General features: G+C 36.5%; 1 pseudogene; it reads left to right on the top strand.

Moving 5' to 3' along the window:
- Positions 1-7225: 7225 nt before the first annotated feature.
- LOC143387109 (olfactory receptor 14C36-like) lies at positions 7226-16299 on the top strand (annotated as a pseudogene).
- The last annotated feature ends 1066 nt before the right edge of the window (positions 16300-17365 follow it).

Genomic DNA, 17365 nt, shown 5'->3' with positions numbered 1-17365 from the left:
AAAGCACTATTAATTTAATATAAACATTAATTAAAAATAAAGATAAGGCAGACCAGTCGAATAGAAGATGGGGAATCAGGGGAGGAAGAAGAGGAGAGAAAAGAGGGGAAATCAAGAACTATAATGCAGTAAAATAAGTTCAATGTACATATGATTATGTGAAAAATAGTCTTTATGTACAACTATAAAGCACTAATAAAAGAAAGATAAGTAAATAAAATAAAAAGGTTCCCATAAAGTAATTCTGAGATAAGCAGTTACTACCTTTGGAAATGTAGCATATCAAGTAAATGCTGGGTACTAGGGGAGAGATGACACCTTAAATCTTCAGAAGAGACTCCTGAAAGGAGGGTCTACTAGTGAAATTGACATTGGGAGTTCTGAGCTGGATCTCGCAGTGCCAGGATGTGGACTTCAAGTAGGGAACTGTGCCTGGCCAATGCAGGTATCCCTGAAGAGTTCAAGGAGGCTGGTTCTCAATATGAACTGAGTTAAAGAAGAATAACCCAATGACTGTTATTAACCACTGTTCATCACACACAGGGGAAACTGTAAAAAGAGACTCTCTAATACACTCCCTTCTCAGAAATTAATGGTGAAAACCTATAGAGGATTGATATTCATTGAATTACAGAAGAGGGTGTGATAGAGGAGAAATTTTTGTGTTGGTGAATATGCCTACAGTGGCATTTCTGTTCATTATAATGTACTATCAAAAATCAATTAAGAAAAAATCATATTTACATTAGCATCAAAACTATGTATACACTTCACAATACTGTGATCCTGATTAGAATAAGATGTACTCCATGTTTCTATAAATATGTCAAAATATACTCTACTGACATGCAAAACTAAAGAAAATTAAACTATAGATCAACTATTTATGGAAAATTTAACCTAAGAGTGAACTATCTGTGGACCTAAACTACACAATATTGATGAGTGAAATTGAGAAAAAAATTAAAAAATGGTCTCAGATCTCTGGACCAGGTGGTGTGAGCTGCTGTGTGTACAGCTTGGCCAGGCACTGAGGACAAAGGGCCACCAAAGCTTCAGTGGCAGCATCCATGTCTGTTTAGGGACCCTGGGTCAGGCAGAGAAAAGCTGTAGACAGAGCAAAAGAGACAGTGGAGGAGATAAGATCCCAGAAGATATGCAACATAGTAGATTGGATATTCCTGCTTTAATACCCAGTGTGAGGACTCACAGTGAAAGGAGAGTCTCTGAGCCACTGTGAGAAGAGAGGAACTCCCCCTCAAGGTTGGTGACTGAAGGTGTGGGTCGTATTCAACATGAATAAATTAAATAAATAGCAAAGGAGAGTAAAATGATATTGACTAGCCGTATACTTAGGTCAGTTGGTGAAACTCTTGTAGCTATAGTTGAGAGAAATCAGTGTACTCGCATATTGCTGAAAAGAACAAAATTAGCTCAACATAATATGCACAAATTTTTCCACCAAATATTGGCATAAATGCATACTGAAACAATGCACAGAAATGTTGCCTGAACTGGGTACTTTGTATGTATTTTGTATGCGTGAAAATGCGTGCCATTTTATATTGATTGACCATTCTTCCATACTTCTGAAGCTGGGAAAATTTTTGTTTATGGACTTTTTTCTGATGATCAACTTCCTTTGCAAAAATAAAAAGTAAACTAACTTTAAATTAGAGACATTTGAAGACATTAGAAAATATTCATTTTACTAAAACTATTAATGAAAATGCAACCATAACATAGCAAAACCTATGACATTCATGAAGCACTACTAAGGGAAGAGGTGTAATACTAAATGCCTACATCAAAAAAGCAGAAAGTCTAAGAACAGATCCTACAATGACAGTAAAAAAGCAAACACAAATGACACTTAAAGTAAGCAGTTGAAAAATCAATGATAGATATTGGAGAAGAAATAAATAAATTAACACTAAATAGCAATACAAAAAGTATCAATGAAAGCAAAAGTTGTTTATGAAAATACAAACAAAATCAACACACCTTTAGACCTTTAGAACTTTAGACCTTCTACACTAACAATAAAAAAACCCAAGGTAAATAAAATATCACAGAATAAAAGAAACCTTATAGCTGGTGTCACAGAAATGCCAAGATCATTAGCAACACTTTTGAACAACCACATCTCAACATATTGTAAAATATACAAGAAAAGGATAAATTTGGGACAAATATAGCATACAACATCTGAATTATGAGAAAATATATGACCTGGACATCCATAATGACCAAGAAATTTGAATCAGTATTAAATACTTCCGAGTAAAACAAACAAAAACAAAAACATAAAAACCTCCAATAGCTCATGGCTTCACTACTGTTCTATACCAAACATTCAAAGAGAGGTGACCCCACCTGTCTCGAAACCACTCCAGGGAATTGAGATGAATTTCAACTCCTCAAGTCACATTCCACAAAAAAACATCATTTCCCTAGTATAAGATCCAGAAAATTACACAAAAATCACAAAAAAGAGGATTACAGACCCTTATCCTTCATCAAGACCCATGCAAGCATTCTCAGCAAAACATAGAAAATGAATTCCAACAGCACATCAAAAAGATAGCACCCTTTGTACATATGGAATCTTTCCCAGAAGGGGAGAAGCTCAAAGACAATGACAAGCAATGCCACACTATGATAACAGAACAAAGGACCAAATGCTTATAGAAGGATATATAGACTTTTAAAGTTGCTGGTATACATATATAAAATGTTCATTCTCTAAAAGAATAAAATTGTAATAAACACTACAATGTGGATTAATTTGAAAAACATTCGACTGACCCAAGTCATAAAAAAGAACCCATACTAAATGATTCTACTCAACCAAACCTGCAAGACATAAATTTAAACATGGAGATTATACTTAGTGTCTTCAAGTGACTGTAAGTAAGGATACGTAGGGACAATGGATAGTGTTTCACTGAAAGTGATAAAAATATCTGGGAACAAGATGTATTTGGAAGTTGCACAATTTGTAATGTGGTAGATAACACTGAATTGATAATCATGAACTTTTACAAAGGTTAACATGATGTCATGTAAATTTTATCTCAATGGTAAGAAATTTTTGCAGCAAAACTGCAGATAGTGTTAGAGGTTTCCCATTTACAGGTTGGCGAGTGAATGAGAGTTGCCCACTACTCTTAATATTATCTGACTCCCAAATACCCCTAATTCACACTGAGGTGAAGGAGGGCAGAGATGGAAACACACAGTGAGAAGCATCAGTCTCTCCTCAGTGTTTCTCATTTCTCCACTGATGTCCAGCAGAGGAATTCCACTGCTTCGTCCACTGTCCATGCTGGCATGTGGCCGGGTCCTTTCTCCTGGGCTCAGGAGGGATGATACCTGGTGGTGTGCTCAGGCCTCCTGCTGTCTCTGCAGGCTGAGCTCTGGGCTCCCTGGAGTCCTGCTACCACTGGGCAGGCACCAGGTTCACATAAAGCAGAGGGGAATGAGTCTCCCACATCCCACATAGCATTGAGCTGACTGCACACATGCACCCTGGCTGCAGACAGAGTTGATGGGAAAAACCAAGGAGAGATGCAGTTCTGCTCCCCCCAGAGAACAGGAGACACTAAGGAGTGAGTACTTGGCAGTTAGAGTTCAGGCACTTCTGAGCCTTATTTTCATGCTGCTCAACAAATTGCAGTTTCATCCAGATTGTCAGCCACCCCAGGAAAAAAAATGGTTAATTCTTCAAAGAATTATAGGAACAATGAAGTCTTGTAAACACAGTACTATTTTCTGATTTCCAGTGGACTGGACGACTGCACAGTGTTTGCAAGTAATACATGTGATAGTTCTTCATGTTACTTCTTATTGGTTTAAAATTCTTCTATTCAAATAGCTTTTATTTACCACACACCTAGAAAATGCACAAAATTATCTGCACAGTTTTGATGGCTGACAAAGAAATATATTCAGATTAAGGCACAGGGACAAAATGCCAAATACATTGCAGATGACAGGGAGGTAGATATGAATTCATTTATGCAAATTACATACATTCATATTTTTCAGTAGCTGTTGGAAATAAAAACATCCAATATGGTATATAATTTTCATTGAAATATTTTGAATTCATCAACCTCAACTTTTTGTCCTAATCACAAATATGTTCTCATTTTCAATAATTGTTCACATTTTAGAATGAAAGCATATCATTTAATGAGGATGTGAGTTTAGTGGTAAAAATATAACTATAGGGTCATGCAGCTTTGGAAGCACAGTATGAGGGTCAGAAGTGCTAAAGTGCTCCTCAGCATCACTCAGTAACTAATCAATAAAACTAAACCATAATTGCTAATATAAAAATATGTAATTTAGAAAATAATTAAAACCTGTATTTTATAACACAAACAATCCACTGCATTTTTTAATGCAATCTACTTATTTGATAGTTAAGAACTGTCAGAGAAGTACCAAAAGGAAAAACTCCCAGATTTCTCCACTAACAGACAAAAGTATTTGCAGAAGCCCTTCTTCAAATTACTGGCATTAAAAATATGCTAATTTATCTTTATGATTCTATTCTTGACCTTTTTGTTTCCTGACCTTTGTTTTATTTATGTCACCAACTTTTGGTGTTTATGGGAATTTTCAATAAGCATTTAATTCCTTAGAGGACAATGTAGTTCTAAACATGCTAAAATTATGAGGTCAAACTAGAAAATTGAAGGCTTATTTCTTATTTTTAAAAAAATCTAGGTGAAGAAATTAATCACATTTTGGAGATCTACAAGAATACTTGGAGGACCCCAGGAAATAAGGTAGTGGTCCCATATTTATTTTGTCATATCCATAATCTGAAGTTTCCTGTGAGACTGATCCATGAAAAAAGTAAGTCAAATATAGAGAAGAATTTTTCAAGAAGTAGTTAAACACATAAGCAATGAAGGACATCAATTAAATTCATATGATTCAAACTGATTACTAGAAAATTTACTAAGTTCTATTGGAAAAATAAAAATAGTACATGGGTTAGTATAAAAAGTGGAAACAAAAAAAGTCTCTGTAGTTTATGCCAACTTCCAGATCCTGAGCACATATTTATTTATCTTATATTTGACACAAATGTCTAGGGGTGGTGAGAAAGGACTCCTGTAGTGTCTGGAAGTCAGTATAAAAGGATGAAAACCTGCAAAGTTTTTAATATGCATTTGTCTCTTCACCCATCACCTTCTGAATTTGTCATATGCATTTATATTTTCACATAATGTATTATTGTATTATTTCTCTTAGGGTAATCAATTTACTTGAAAATACCAATATTTTTCTTCTTTCCAAAACTTAACCATCAAAAATAGCTGTAGCCATAGTTGTGTCATCGGTTATGCTTCTTGAGCAATTACTGCTATAAAGACATCTTACCTTGCAAGTGCACAGGGCACCTTCGATTGCATGACCTCCCACCATCCTGCACTGTGTATGCTATAGTAGTGTAGAAGGGGCAGAGCCTGCTTGGGAGCTCTTCATCTGTAAGTCAGTAGCATAAAGAAATCCAATCCAGGGGAGTGATCAGTCAACAAAGCCACCAGGCATTAGTTCATTACCACTGTGAATGAAGTCATGCACAAGCTACTAAAAAAGATGAACAATACAAGGTCCCAAATCAAGAAATTTTCACCAGTGATCTGAGTGATGAATACATACAGATTTAATTCAAAGCAATACAATATGTCTCTTTCTAACACTGTGCAGAAGGGGGAAAAGTTTAAGATTGTAAAGCAGTTTCCAGAGGAAAAGTTTCATTTGAGCCTTCTTTAAAGCCCAATACACAGTAATGGAGAAAAGTATATCAAACTATGTCACAGTTAGAAAAGGCTTCTGTCAGCAAGTTCCAAGGTATGCTATAAACAAGGGGGTCACGTGGGAGTGAGCCTCAGGTTTGTGTCAGGGAGGAATGGGGGATGAAGCAAGACAGTGTTCAGGTAGACAGAGTAGGACTCCTTGAACTTCACCCTCACTGTAAAATTAACACCAACCTACATGTGTCTGGCTACCCACCCCTGACCCTGGGGGACACACATTTCCAGAGGAACCCAGGGAGGCTCAATAGGAAGATCACTTTTCTAAGGGTAAGTGTGGTTAACCTAGAAGGCCCTGAGAAGGACCAGGTTTGCAGAGGGCAGAGGAAATGACAATATGAGTGATTCTGAATTGAGTCACCTATGGGTGGTCTGAGCTGCTGTAGAAGTGTTGTAACTAACCATGGGAAAAACATTCTTTTAACATATATATTCAGTACTTTTTGTATAATTATGATGCCATTGAGATGAAAGAAAAATAATGGAAGTGTCAACAAAAAAAGTATAAATTATTGTCTAGACAAAGGAAATTTCAACTTCATGGTGCTGAACACAGAGTGAGAACATATAAATATACAGAGTAGAGGTTTAGGAGAATGTCAGCTGGACGGGGACCCAGAGGCTCTGAAGACCTTACCCTGATCACCTGGAGAGGAATAAAGAGCCCCAGCAGGAGCTGGAACAGGTCTGGCTGAGGGTGTGTGTCCATGAGACAGCACCACCTTTGTCCTCGGGAGCACCAGGGAGAGTGGGGGATTTCAGCAGAGTTCAAGGGCACTTAGGTCACCTCAGTTTTCCACAACACTCTACTTGTGATGCTGGAAGGGGAAAATTTGAAATCTTGAGATGGTTTTCTCATGAGTAAAATGTTTTCATGTTCGTAGTGATCAGTACTCCACATGATATATATAGATCTTTAAAAAAAAATACAATATACAGTATAAGTTGAATTATTAGGTGTGGACGTAACGGCAAAATAATATTGAATTTTGTCTATGGAGAAGGATGAAGGTAAATAAACTACAGATCATTAAACAATGAACTGTCACACAGGTGGGCATGCAGGCGAGGAGGTGGGCAACCCTGGAAATGCTCTGCATGGAGTCTCTGGAGCTCAGGGGAGGCCTTATGGGGAGCTGAGCACAACCCGTGCAGGTGAGGCCCAGACCCTGTGCTGCAGACTTCAACACCAGCACTGGGAGGTTCACTCTGCTCAGAAATGAGTAAACATATCAGAAAAACAAGAGTGATGTTTCAATGCAGAGAAAGTGACTACAAAATATAAGAAAATTATTTGGACATGAATGTGTGAACTAATTGCATTAATGAGGTTTTTTACTTCCTCTTTTTAACTCTTCATCATCTCAAACAACCAGAATTTCTAGTAAATGGCCAATTCCACCATGGTAACTGAATTTCTCCTCATGGGCTCTCCTGATGGCTGGGATCTGAGTTTCCTCTATTTCACAGTATTCCCAATGACCTACCTGGGTACCCTGTTAGGGAACCTTCTCATCGTCACTGTCACCACTGCTGACCAGAACCTGCACACACCCATGTACTTCTTCCTCTTGTTCCATGTACCTGTCCATCTTGGACATGTGCTACATTTCAGTCACTGTCCCCAATGCCTGTGTCAACTCTCTCACTGGCAACAGGGCCATTTCAGTGGCTGGCTGTGCAACACAGACCTTCCTGGTCTTTTTTTGTGCATATGTGGAGATGCTATTTCTTACCATCATGGCCTGGGACCGCTATTTGGCCATCTGCCAGCCCCTTCAGTACCTCTTCATCATGAACCCCCAGATTTGTGTCCGCATGACCCTGGCCACCCTGATCAGTGGTGTGCTGTATGCAGGTATGCACACTGGGAACACATTCCAGCTGTCATTCTGCCAGTCAAACGTGGTCTATCAGTTCTTCTGTGATGTCCCCTCTCTGCTGAGGCTCTCCTGCTCTGACACCACCAGCAACATGATTCTTATTCTTGTCTCTATTATAGTTGTTGGTGGTGGCTGCTTTGCTATAATAATCATGTCATATATTCACATATTTTCTGCTGTGCTGAAATTTCCCACCAGAGCCCCAGGGAAGGCCTTCTCCACCTGCACCCCTCACATCCTCGTGGTGTCCGTCTTCCTCAGTTCTGGCACAGCTGTGTACCTGAGGTCCTCAGTAACCTCTGACACTCTCCAGGACATGGTTCTCTCTGCCTTTTACATTATGGTTCCTCCCTTCTTGAATCCTCTCATCTACAGTCTCAGGAACAAACAGGTAAAGGAAGCTGTGAGGAGAGTTATGCAAAGACAGTTGTTCTCAGAGAAATGATAAAGTTGCATTTCAAGATTATCCTCATTTCCCTGTTTGTGGTTCTTAGATAAAGCTCTTCACATTTGGACTTTCCATCTAACCCTGCCTACACTGGGATTACATCATTAGGAGCTGAGTTATTTTATAAGGTATATATTGTGATTTACCATATTTTTCTATGGATACTTCATAACGTGTAATTTTGTCATTGTATACATTTTTATTTTTAATTATTTGTTTTAATTTGTTATACATGACAGCAGAATGCATTTTAACTCATTATTCTAATTGGAGTATAATTTCTTATTTTTCTGGTGGTATATGATACAGAGTTTTACGGTTTGTGCAACCATACATGTATGTACGTAGGGTGATAGCGACTGCCTCATTTTGCCAGCCTTGTCCACCCACATCCTTCGTCCCCTCACTCCCTTTTGCTCAATCTAAAGTTCCTCCATACTTCCCTATGTTCCCCCCATTTATGGATCAAAACTGCATATCAGAGAAAACATTTAACCTTTGGTATTTGGGGATTGGCTTATTTCACTTAGCATGATATTCTCCAACTCCATCCATTACCCGAGAATGCCATAATTTTATTTTTTGAGGCTGAGTAATATTAAATTGTGTACATACTACATTTTTGTTATCCATTCATCTGTTGAAGGGCATCTAGTTTGGTTCTATAGTTTAGCTCTTGTGACTTGAGCTGCTATAAACATTGATGCGGCTGTGTCATTATAGCACGTTGTCTTTAAGTTCTTTGGGTACAAACCAAGAAGTGAGATAGCTGGGTCATATGGTGGTTCCATTCAAAGTTTTCTAAGAAATCTCCATACTGCTTTCCAGAGTGGTTGCACCAATTTTCGGTCCCACCAGCAATTTATGAGTGTACCTTTCCTCCACATCCTCACCAACAGGTATTGTTGATTTTTGTTGATAATTTCCATTCTGACTGGAGTGAGATGAAATATTAGAGTAGTTTTGATTTGCATTTCTCTAATTGCTAGAGATGTTGAAAATTTTTTCATATATTTGTTGATCAATAGTATATCCTCATCTGTGAAGTGTCTGTCCAGTTTCTAAATCTATTGATTGATTGGGTTATTTGTTGCTTTGGTAATAAGTTTTTTGAAGATATATATATATCTGTCCTGGAGATTAGTGTTCATTCATGTACATGTGGTAAAGACTTTTTCCTATTCTGTAGGCTCTCTCTTTATGTTCTTGATTTTTTCCTTTGTTGTGAAGAAATGTTTTAGTTGATATCCTCCCATTTATTGATCTTTGATTTTATTTCTGGTGTTGTGGGAATCTTTTTAAGGAAATCATGTCCTAAGCCAACATAATGAAGATGTGGTTCTAATTTTTCTTCTACTAGGCACAAGATCTTGGGTCTACTGCCTAGGTCTTTGATCCACTTTAAGTTGAGTTTTGTGCAGGGTGAGAGATGGGGATTTAGTTTCATTTTGCCACATATAGATTTCCAGTTTTTACAGTACTATTTGTTTAAAAAGCTATCCTTTCTCTGAAATATTTTTGGCACCATTGTTTAGTATGTGATAATTGATATTTATGTGGGTTGGTCTCTATGTCTTGTATTCTGAACCATTGGTCTACAAGTGTATTTTGGTGCCAAAACCATGTAGTTTTTGTTACTATAGCTCTGTAGTATAGTATAAATTTCTGTATTGTGATGCTTCCTGCTTTACTTTTCTTGCTAAGGATTGCTCTTGCTATTCTGGATCTCTTATTTTTCCAAATGCATTTCAAAATTGTTTTTTTCTATTTCTATAAAGAATAACAATGGGATTTAATAGAAATTGCATTAAATCTGTATAAAGATTTTGGAAATATGGTCATTTTGACAACATTAATTCTGCCTATCCAAGATCATGGGAGGTTTTCCATTTTCTAAGGTCATCAATTTCCTTCTTGTTTTTTGTTGTTTTCATTGTAGAGGTTTTCTACCTCTTTTGTAAGATTGGTTCCCAAGTATTTTTTATCAATACATAATTTAATAAAAAGTATAATTCAACATATTTGCTGAAATTCTTTGAGGATATATATATATATATATATATATATATATATATATATATATATATATCATCCAATTCATCCAATATGTCCTCTTACAGATATCAAATACTGTGAAAGAGGAAAAATTTACCAATTTAAACTACAGATAACTTATACTCCATAATCTATTCTTACTCAGAGCCAGTGTCAAATATGCAAGAACTGTGATATATATTTTTGTCAATTAATTATTTGAAAAAAATACAAAAATCAAATCCTAAAGAATTTGTGACCAAAAATCCAGAGAGAAACACAATAATATTTCTCTCCATCTAGAACATTAAAAAAGAAGAATTTCTTCGTCCATGAAGTATTCAGAGGACCATTGTTACCACCCCCTGAGTCCTGATAATAAATCCAACTGCTGGGAAATAGACCCCACCTTTCTTAGCTGTTCATGAGTGACCCAGTGTCAGGGACCAAACCCCAAGGCTGAAATGCAGGTCATCTTTTGGACAGTTTTCCTCCCACTATGTAATTGTCTGGCCTCAGTGTCTGATTCCATGAACACTTAAATTTCTCTCACTTTACTAGACTTTTAACTTCTCTCTGTACTTGTTTCCTAAAAGCTTGGGGCAGTTTATTTAATTATTTATTTTTCCCAGAGCAGCAATTGAATCCAGGGGAGCATCTTCATACTTTTATGTGTTTAATATAGAAACAGGGTCTTAGTAAATTGTTTACTGTCTCATTATGTTCCTGATGCTGGCTTGGAAACTCTTCTTCTCCTGCCTTAGCTCCTGATGCACTGGAATTGCAGGGGTGGGCCACTTCCAAATCTTGTGGCAATTTTTCATCATCTCACAAAAGTTATTACTCTCCAAACATTCTAGTGTCCTCACTGACATATGCTTTGCCAACTATTAATTATAGCTGACATATGCTCATATCAAGTTACCTAGGAATACTTATATAACAAAAAGAGAAAAAACATATATATATATATATATATATATATATATATATATATATGAAAATAATTACATCAAATTCTAACTTTTGAGAAACAATTTTATTCACCAGTACACTAATAGGAAAAAAATGCAAAAAAAAAACCTATGTAATTATTACCTAGGTAAATTTAAAAGCCTGAACATATTTGATTGATTAGTAAAGGCATTTCTTAAAGTTTGCAGGTAGGGGAATGCTTGTAATAGGAACCAGTGAACACCTCAGCACTGGCTGCTACCGGAAGCCTTGACTTGCTTAACAGGATCCAAACAGAACACAAGCTCCACTGTGTCTATGGTTTCTGGTTCCCACTGCTCCAATGTTCCCTGCTAGAGCAAAAAGACCTTCAGAGTATCCCAGATGAATTCTGCAAACCCCACATTTACATGTATTTCCTCCAGAACTATAGCTTACTGAACCTCTATGGGTGACTTGTATCAACAATTTTTAAGTTAAGTTAGGTGGGTAAAGTTTATACTTAATATATGAATTAAGAATGAAATTAAATTGCAAAACCATCCCAAATGACATGTATCTATCTTGATGAAGACTTTGGATGTTTTCCTTATGTTATAAGATGTTTTATATTGAAAGATTTGGTGATGAAGGAAACCAAAAGAGAAAATATTGATATAATAACTTCATGATATTTCATATCTTGTGTCAAATTACCCAAAAACACTGTAGCTGTGTGGGTGTGATATGAAACTTCTTCAGAATTTAGAAAAAACTTTACTTTGTGTGCAAGTTTTGTACAAAGAAACAAATTTTTATAGTAAGATAAATTGTGTGATAATATCTACTGTAAAGAGAGCCACCAACAAAACATTATGGTAACATAATCTACTGATTGCTTTCAGATAATATTCATGACTGACAATATTATGCCATAACCATTACATTTTTCCATGTTTTAAATAGCCTTTACAATATTCATATAAATACCAGAGACATATAGCACTGTAAGAAAGCAGTTGCTTATTTTAGTAGAGTTAAAATCCATATTTGATAAAGAGTTTTAACGTGATCATTGAGAAAATGAGGGCCAAGGAAGGTGTGGTGGTAAAGTCATTGCAGTCCCTTAAGAGATGTCAACTATTTCAAACTGACAAAATACAGAAGAAGCTTAGGACATGTAAGGAATTTGCAAGACCACCTCTGTTGTACACTCAAGGATGTAGAAGACAAATTTCATTCCAAACTGCCTTGGGGCCACCCCACTATCACAGGGGCCCAGAAAGTGAGTTTTCCCTGCTCAGCAAGGAAGTCATTCAGAAATCATCACAGCAGTAATTTCAGGTACCCAACTGTAGTGCAAGCTGTCAACAGACTTTGGCATTATATGCACTGTGCTGGCTCTGCAGGAATGCAGGGTGCTCAAGTTAAGGGGTCATGCTTCCTTTCACCACCATCTCTAAAAAAGGCCTCATATGCCAATCAAACTGTAGTAGGGTCTGAGGCCCTGCGGGCTGCTCCTGATCAGGTGATAGTTGAAGCTCTGAAGGTGAAGCCAAAGTTTGAATGGAACTTCCAGAAATTAGAGGTTACCAAAAGCATGAACTGCAGGCCAAGAAAAGCTACTGGCTACAGAGATAGCTAAAGTAAAAGAGAGCATTTGCCTGTGCTCTGCAAATGGCAAAGCCAAAGAGCAGGAATACCTAAGCACTTTGGAAATATCTTCTTGTAGTCAAGGGTCTTAGATGCTACATGAGGATTATAGGCGGAGTTGAGGGACATATTTGTTCAACAGGGTTTTGCATTTTTTCATCCCTAATCCATTCTTTATATGCCCCTATTGCTGCCTTTTGTTATTGGAAGATTTACTCTCTGCTAGTGAATACTGGATGTATGTAACTTCTTTTGATGTTTTATAGGGGTTCACAGCCAATAGTTCACCTACAGTTTCAGGAAAGATTTTGGATTTCCACTTTGGGGCAATGCTGGAATTATTAAGACTATGAAACACTTGGAGATGGACTAAATTAATTTTGCATTGTGAAATGGACATGGGGTTTGAGGGGCCAGCAGTAAATGTTATGAATGGGATGTGAGGTGTCTCCAAGTAGTTCCTCTGTTAAAGCAGAAGTTTTTGACATTTGTCTCTGTGTCTTCTATTCTGTACCATTGGTCTACATGTCTCCTTTGGTGCCAAGACCAGGTCATTTTTGTTACTATAGCGCTGTAGTATAGTTTAAGGTATGGTATTGGGATGTCTCCTGCTTCACTCTTCTTGCTAAGAATTGGCTATTCTGGTTCTTTTATTTTTTCCAAATAAATTTTATGATTGCTTTTTCTAGTTCTATGAAGAATGTCATTGGGATTTTAATTGGAATAGCATTAAATCTGTTTAATGCTTCTGGTAGTACAGCCATTTTTACAATATTAGCAGAAGCATCCTATGACCCAGCTATCCCATCCCATTATTTATGCAAAAGAACTACAATCAGTAACTACAGTGATACAGCCACATCAAATTTTATGGAAGCACAATTCACTATATCCAGTTATGAAACTAGTCCAGATGATGGTAAACAGATGAATGAATAAGGAAAATGTGATATATGTACACAGTAAAGTTTTATTCATTTAAAAGAAATAATTAAATTGTGACATTTTCTGGTTAATGTATGGAGGAAAAAATCATCATGCTAAATGAAATAAGACAGACTCAGAAAGTAAAGGGTCAAATGATTTCTTTCATATGCAGAATCTAGAGGAAAGTAAGGAGGCAAATTGGGTTGGATATTATAAAGACATAGGGAAGATATGTGGAATAGAAGAAGAAGATCCAGAGAAAGGGAGAAGGGATAGGAAAGGGTCATGAGTGTGTGTAAATGTACTACAGTGGATTCCACCTCTATGTGCATCTATAAATTCCAATAAAAATAAATAAACAGAAGCTGGGGTTGGGGCTCAGTAGTAGAGTGTTCACCTAGCATGTGTGAGGCCCTGGGTTTGATCCTCAGCACCACATAAAAATAAATAAATGCAATAAAGGTATTGTGTGCAACTACAATGAAAACATAAATTTTAAAAATAAATAAATAAACAGATGAGGATAAGGTAGACTAGTAAAATAGAACAGGGGAATCAGGGGAATGAGGAGGGGAAAGAGGGGATCCAGGGATATAATAGAATAAATTAAGTTCCATGTGTGTATAAATATATTAAAGTGAATCTTTGTGTATAATTAAAAATAAACAAAAAAGGCAAAATAAGTAAAAAGAGTTCCATGAATAAATTCAGAGATAAACATTTACTACCTTTGGAAATGTAGCACATCAGGTAAATGCTGGGAACCAGGGGAGAGATGACCCCTCAAAGCTCAGAAGAGACCTCTGAAAGGAGGGTCTGCTAGTGACCTTAGTATTGAGGGTTCTGAGCTGGATCTAACAGTGCCAGGATGTGAACTTCTGGTAGGGAACTGTGCCTGGCCAATACAAGCATCCCTGAAGCCTTCAAAGCAACTGGTTCTGAATATGACCTGTGATAAAACAGAAGGACCCAGTGACTGGTATTAACTACTGCTTCTTACACACAGGGGAAACTTTAAAAAAATGTATAATATGACCAATTCTCAGATATTAATGAGGAACACCTATAGAGGGTTTATATGCAATGAACTACAGAAGAGGTTGAGATAAAGAAGAAATTTTTATTTTGATAAATTTGTCACCAGTAGCTTTTCTGTTCATTTTAATGTACTACCAAAAAATCAATTAAGAAAAACCATCATATTTACAATAGCATCAACCTATGTATATGCTTCAAAAGACTGGGATTCTCATTAGAATATGATGTATTCCATGTTTGTATAGGTCTGTCAAAATACACTCTACTGTCATTGATAATTAAAAAAGAACAAATTTTTTAAAAAAATATAAACTAATTAGACTAAATTTAACCCAGGAAATAAACAATCCGTGCACTTAAAATTACAAAATATTGATGAGTGAAATTAAGACAGAAAAAAAATGGACTCAGCCCTCTGTACCTCAATGCACACAGCTGGACCAGGTACTGAAGGCAAAAGGCCACCCAGCCTGGAGTTGCAGCTCCCCTGGTCTGTTTGGGGACACCAGGCCAGGCAGAGAAAAGACGTGGAAAGAGCAAAAGAGATAGTAGAGGAGATCAGAGCCCAGAAGACATGATACACAGTAGACTGGATTGTCTTATCTTTATACCCACTGTAAGGGGAGCCTCTGAACCACTGTGAGGAGAAAGGAATGTCCCCTCAAGTGTGTGACTGAAAGTGTGGGTTGTGTTAAAAGTGGATAAATCAAATTTTTAAAAAGAGAGTATATGTCTTGATCAAGGATCCATATACAAGCATTCTCAGCAACACCTAGAATACCAAATCCAATGGCACATTGACTAGTCATAAACTTCAAGTCAGTTGGTGGATCTCTTGTAGCTAAAGTTGAGAGAAATCAGTGTACTCACATACTGCTAACAAGAACAAGAGTTAGTCCAACATCATATGCACAAACTTGTCCATCAAATATTGGCAAAAGTGCATTCCATGGTCAACCCACGTAACCCTAACCCTAACTTTAAATGAGAGATATTAGAAGCCACTGGAAAACACAGCTTTTACTAAGACTATTAATGAAAATAGAACCATACAAGGAAAAATGTATGACATTCATGAGAAACCTATGGCATTCACTACTAAGCGAGAAGGTGTTGCACTAAATGCCTGCATCAAAGAAACAGAAAGAATAAGTGCAGACCCTACCATGACAATAGAAAACAGACAACCACACGTGTAAAAAGCAGTTGGAAAAGAAATGATAAACATTAAATCAGAAATAAGCAATTAACACTAAATATCAAGAGAAAATATCAAGAAAACAAAAATTTGTTTGTAAAAATAAAAACAAAATTAGCAAATCTTTAGCTATGCTAACAATAAAAAGACCCAAATGAATAACATATCAAAGAATAAAAAGAAGACCTTTTCACTAATATTACAGAAATGATAAGACCTATTAGCAACTCATATAAACAAATACATACCAACATACTGGAAAATCTATACAAAAGGAATAAATATGGGACAGATGTAACACACCAGAACTTAATAATGAGAAAATATATGACTCAGACATTAATATGACCAATAAATTTGAATCAGTAATAAAAGATTCCTAATAAAGAAACCTCCAGCAGCTCATGGCTTCACTACTCTTTTACCAAACCTTCAAAAAGAACAGACACCACGTCTCCTGAAACCACTCCAGGGAACTGAAATGAACCTCAACTCCTCAAGTCACATTCCACAAAACCATCATTTTCCTAATATAAGATCCAGAAAACTACACAAAAACCACCAAAAAAGAGGATTATAGACCCATATCCTTGATCAAGACATATACAAGCATTCTCAGCAAAACTTAAAAACCAAATCCAACGGCACATGAAAACAATAGCACTCCATATATATGAATGTACCCCAGGAGGTAACAAAACCCAACAGACAGTGATTGACAAATCACACACTATTTAAAAGAACAAAGGACCAAAATGGCTATAGGTAGATATATGAATTTTAACAATGCTGATATAAATATATAATGGAAACTTATTCATCCACTAAAAGAATATAATACTAATAGATTTTATAATGTGAAACAATTGTGAAAATATCAGGCTTAGTGAAGTCATAAAAAGATCACATACTGAATGATCTACTTATACAAAATCTCCAGGACATAAATTCAAACATGGAGATTATACTTAGTGCCTTCAAGTGATAGTAAGTAAAGATAAGTTGGGACAACGGATAGATGTTTCATTAAGACTGAAACAAATACTTGGGAATAAGATGTACTTGGGTGTTGTACAATTGCATATTTTTGTACATAACACTGAATTGATAATAACAAATTGTTACAAAGGCTAAATTCATGACATGTGCCTTTCATCTCCATGACAAAAAAATTTGCAGCTAAATGGCAGATAGTGTTAGATTTTTCCCACTTTCAGGTTTTGGAGTGAGTGAGAGTTGCCCACCACTCTTGATGTTAACTGATCCCCATGAACACCCCTAACTCATACTGAGGTGAAAAAGGGCAGAGATGAAAACACACAGAGAAACATCAGTCTCTCCTCAGTGTTACTCATTCCTCAATAATGACTCTTAAAGTGATGTCCAACAGAGGAGTTTCTAAGTGTCATCCACT

Source organism: Callospermophilus lateralis, unplaced genomic scaffold (genome assembly GCF_048772815.1).
Source record: "Callospermophilus lateralis isolate mCalLat2 unplaced genomic scaffold, mCalLat2.hap1 Scaffold_1734, whole genome shotgun sequence".
Classification (NCBI taxonomy): Eukaryota; Metazoa; Chordata; class Mammalia; order Rodentia; family Sciuridae; genus Callospermophilus; species Callospermophilus lateralis.
The sequence above is the reverse complement of the archived record's forward strand: the minus strand, read 5'-3'. Positions and strand labels throughout refer to the sequence as shown.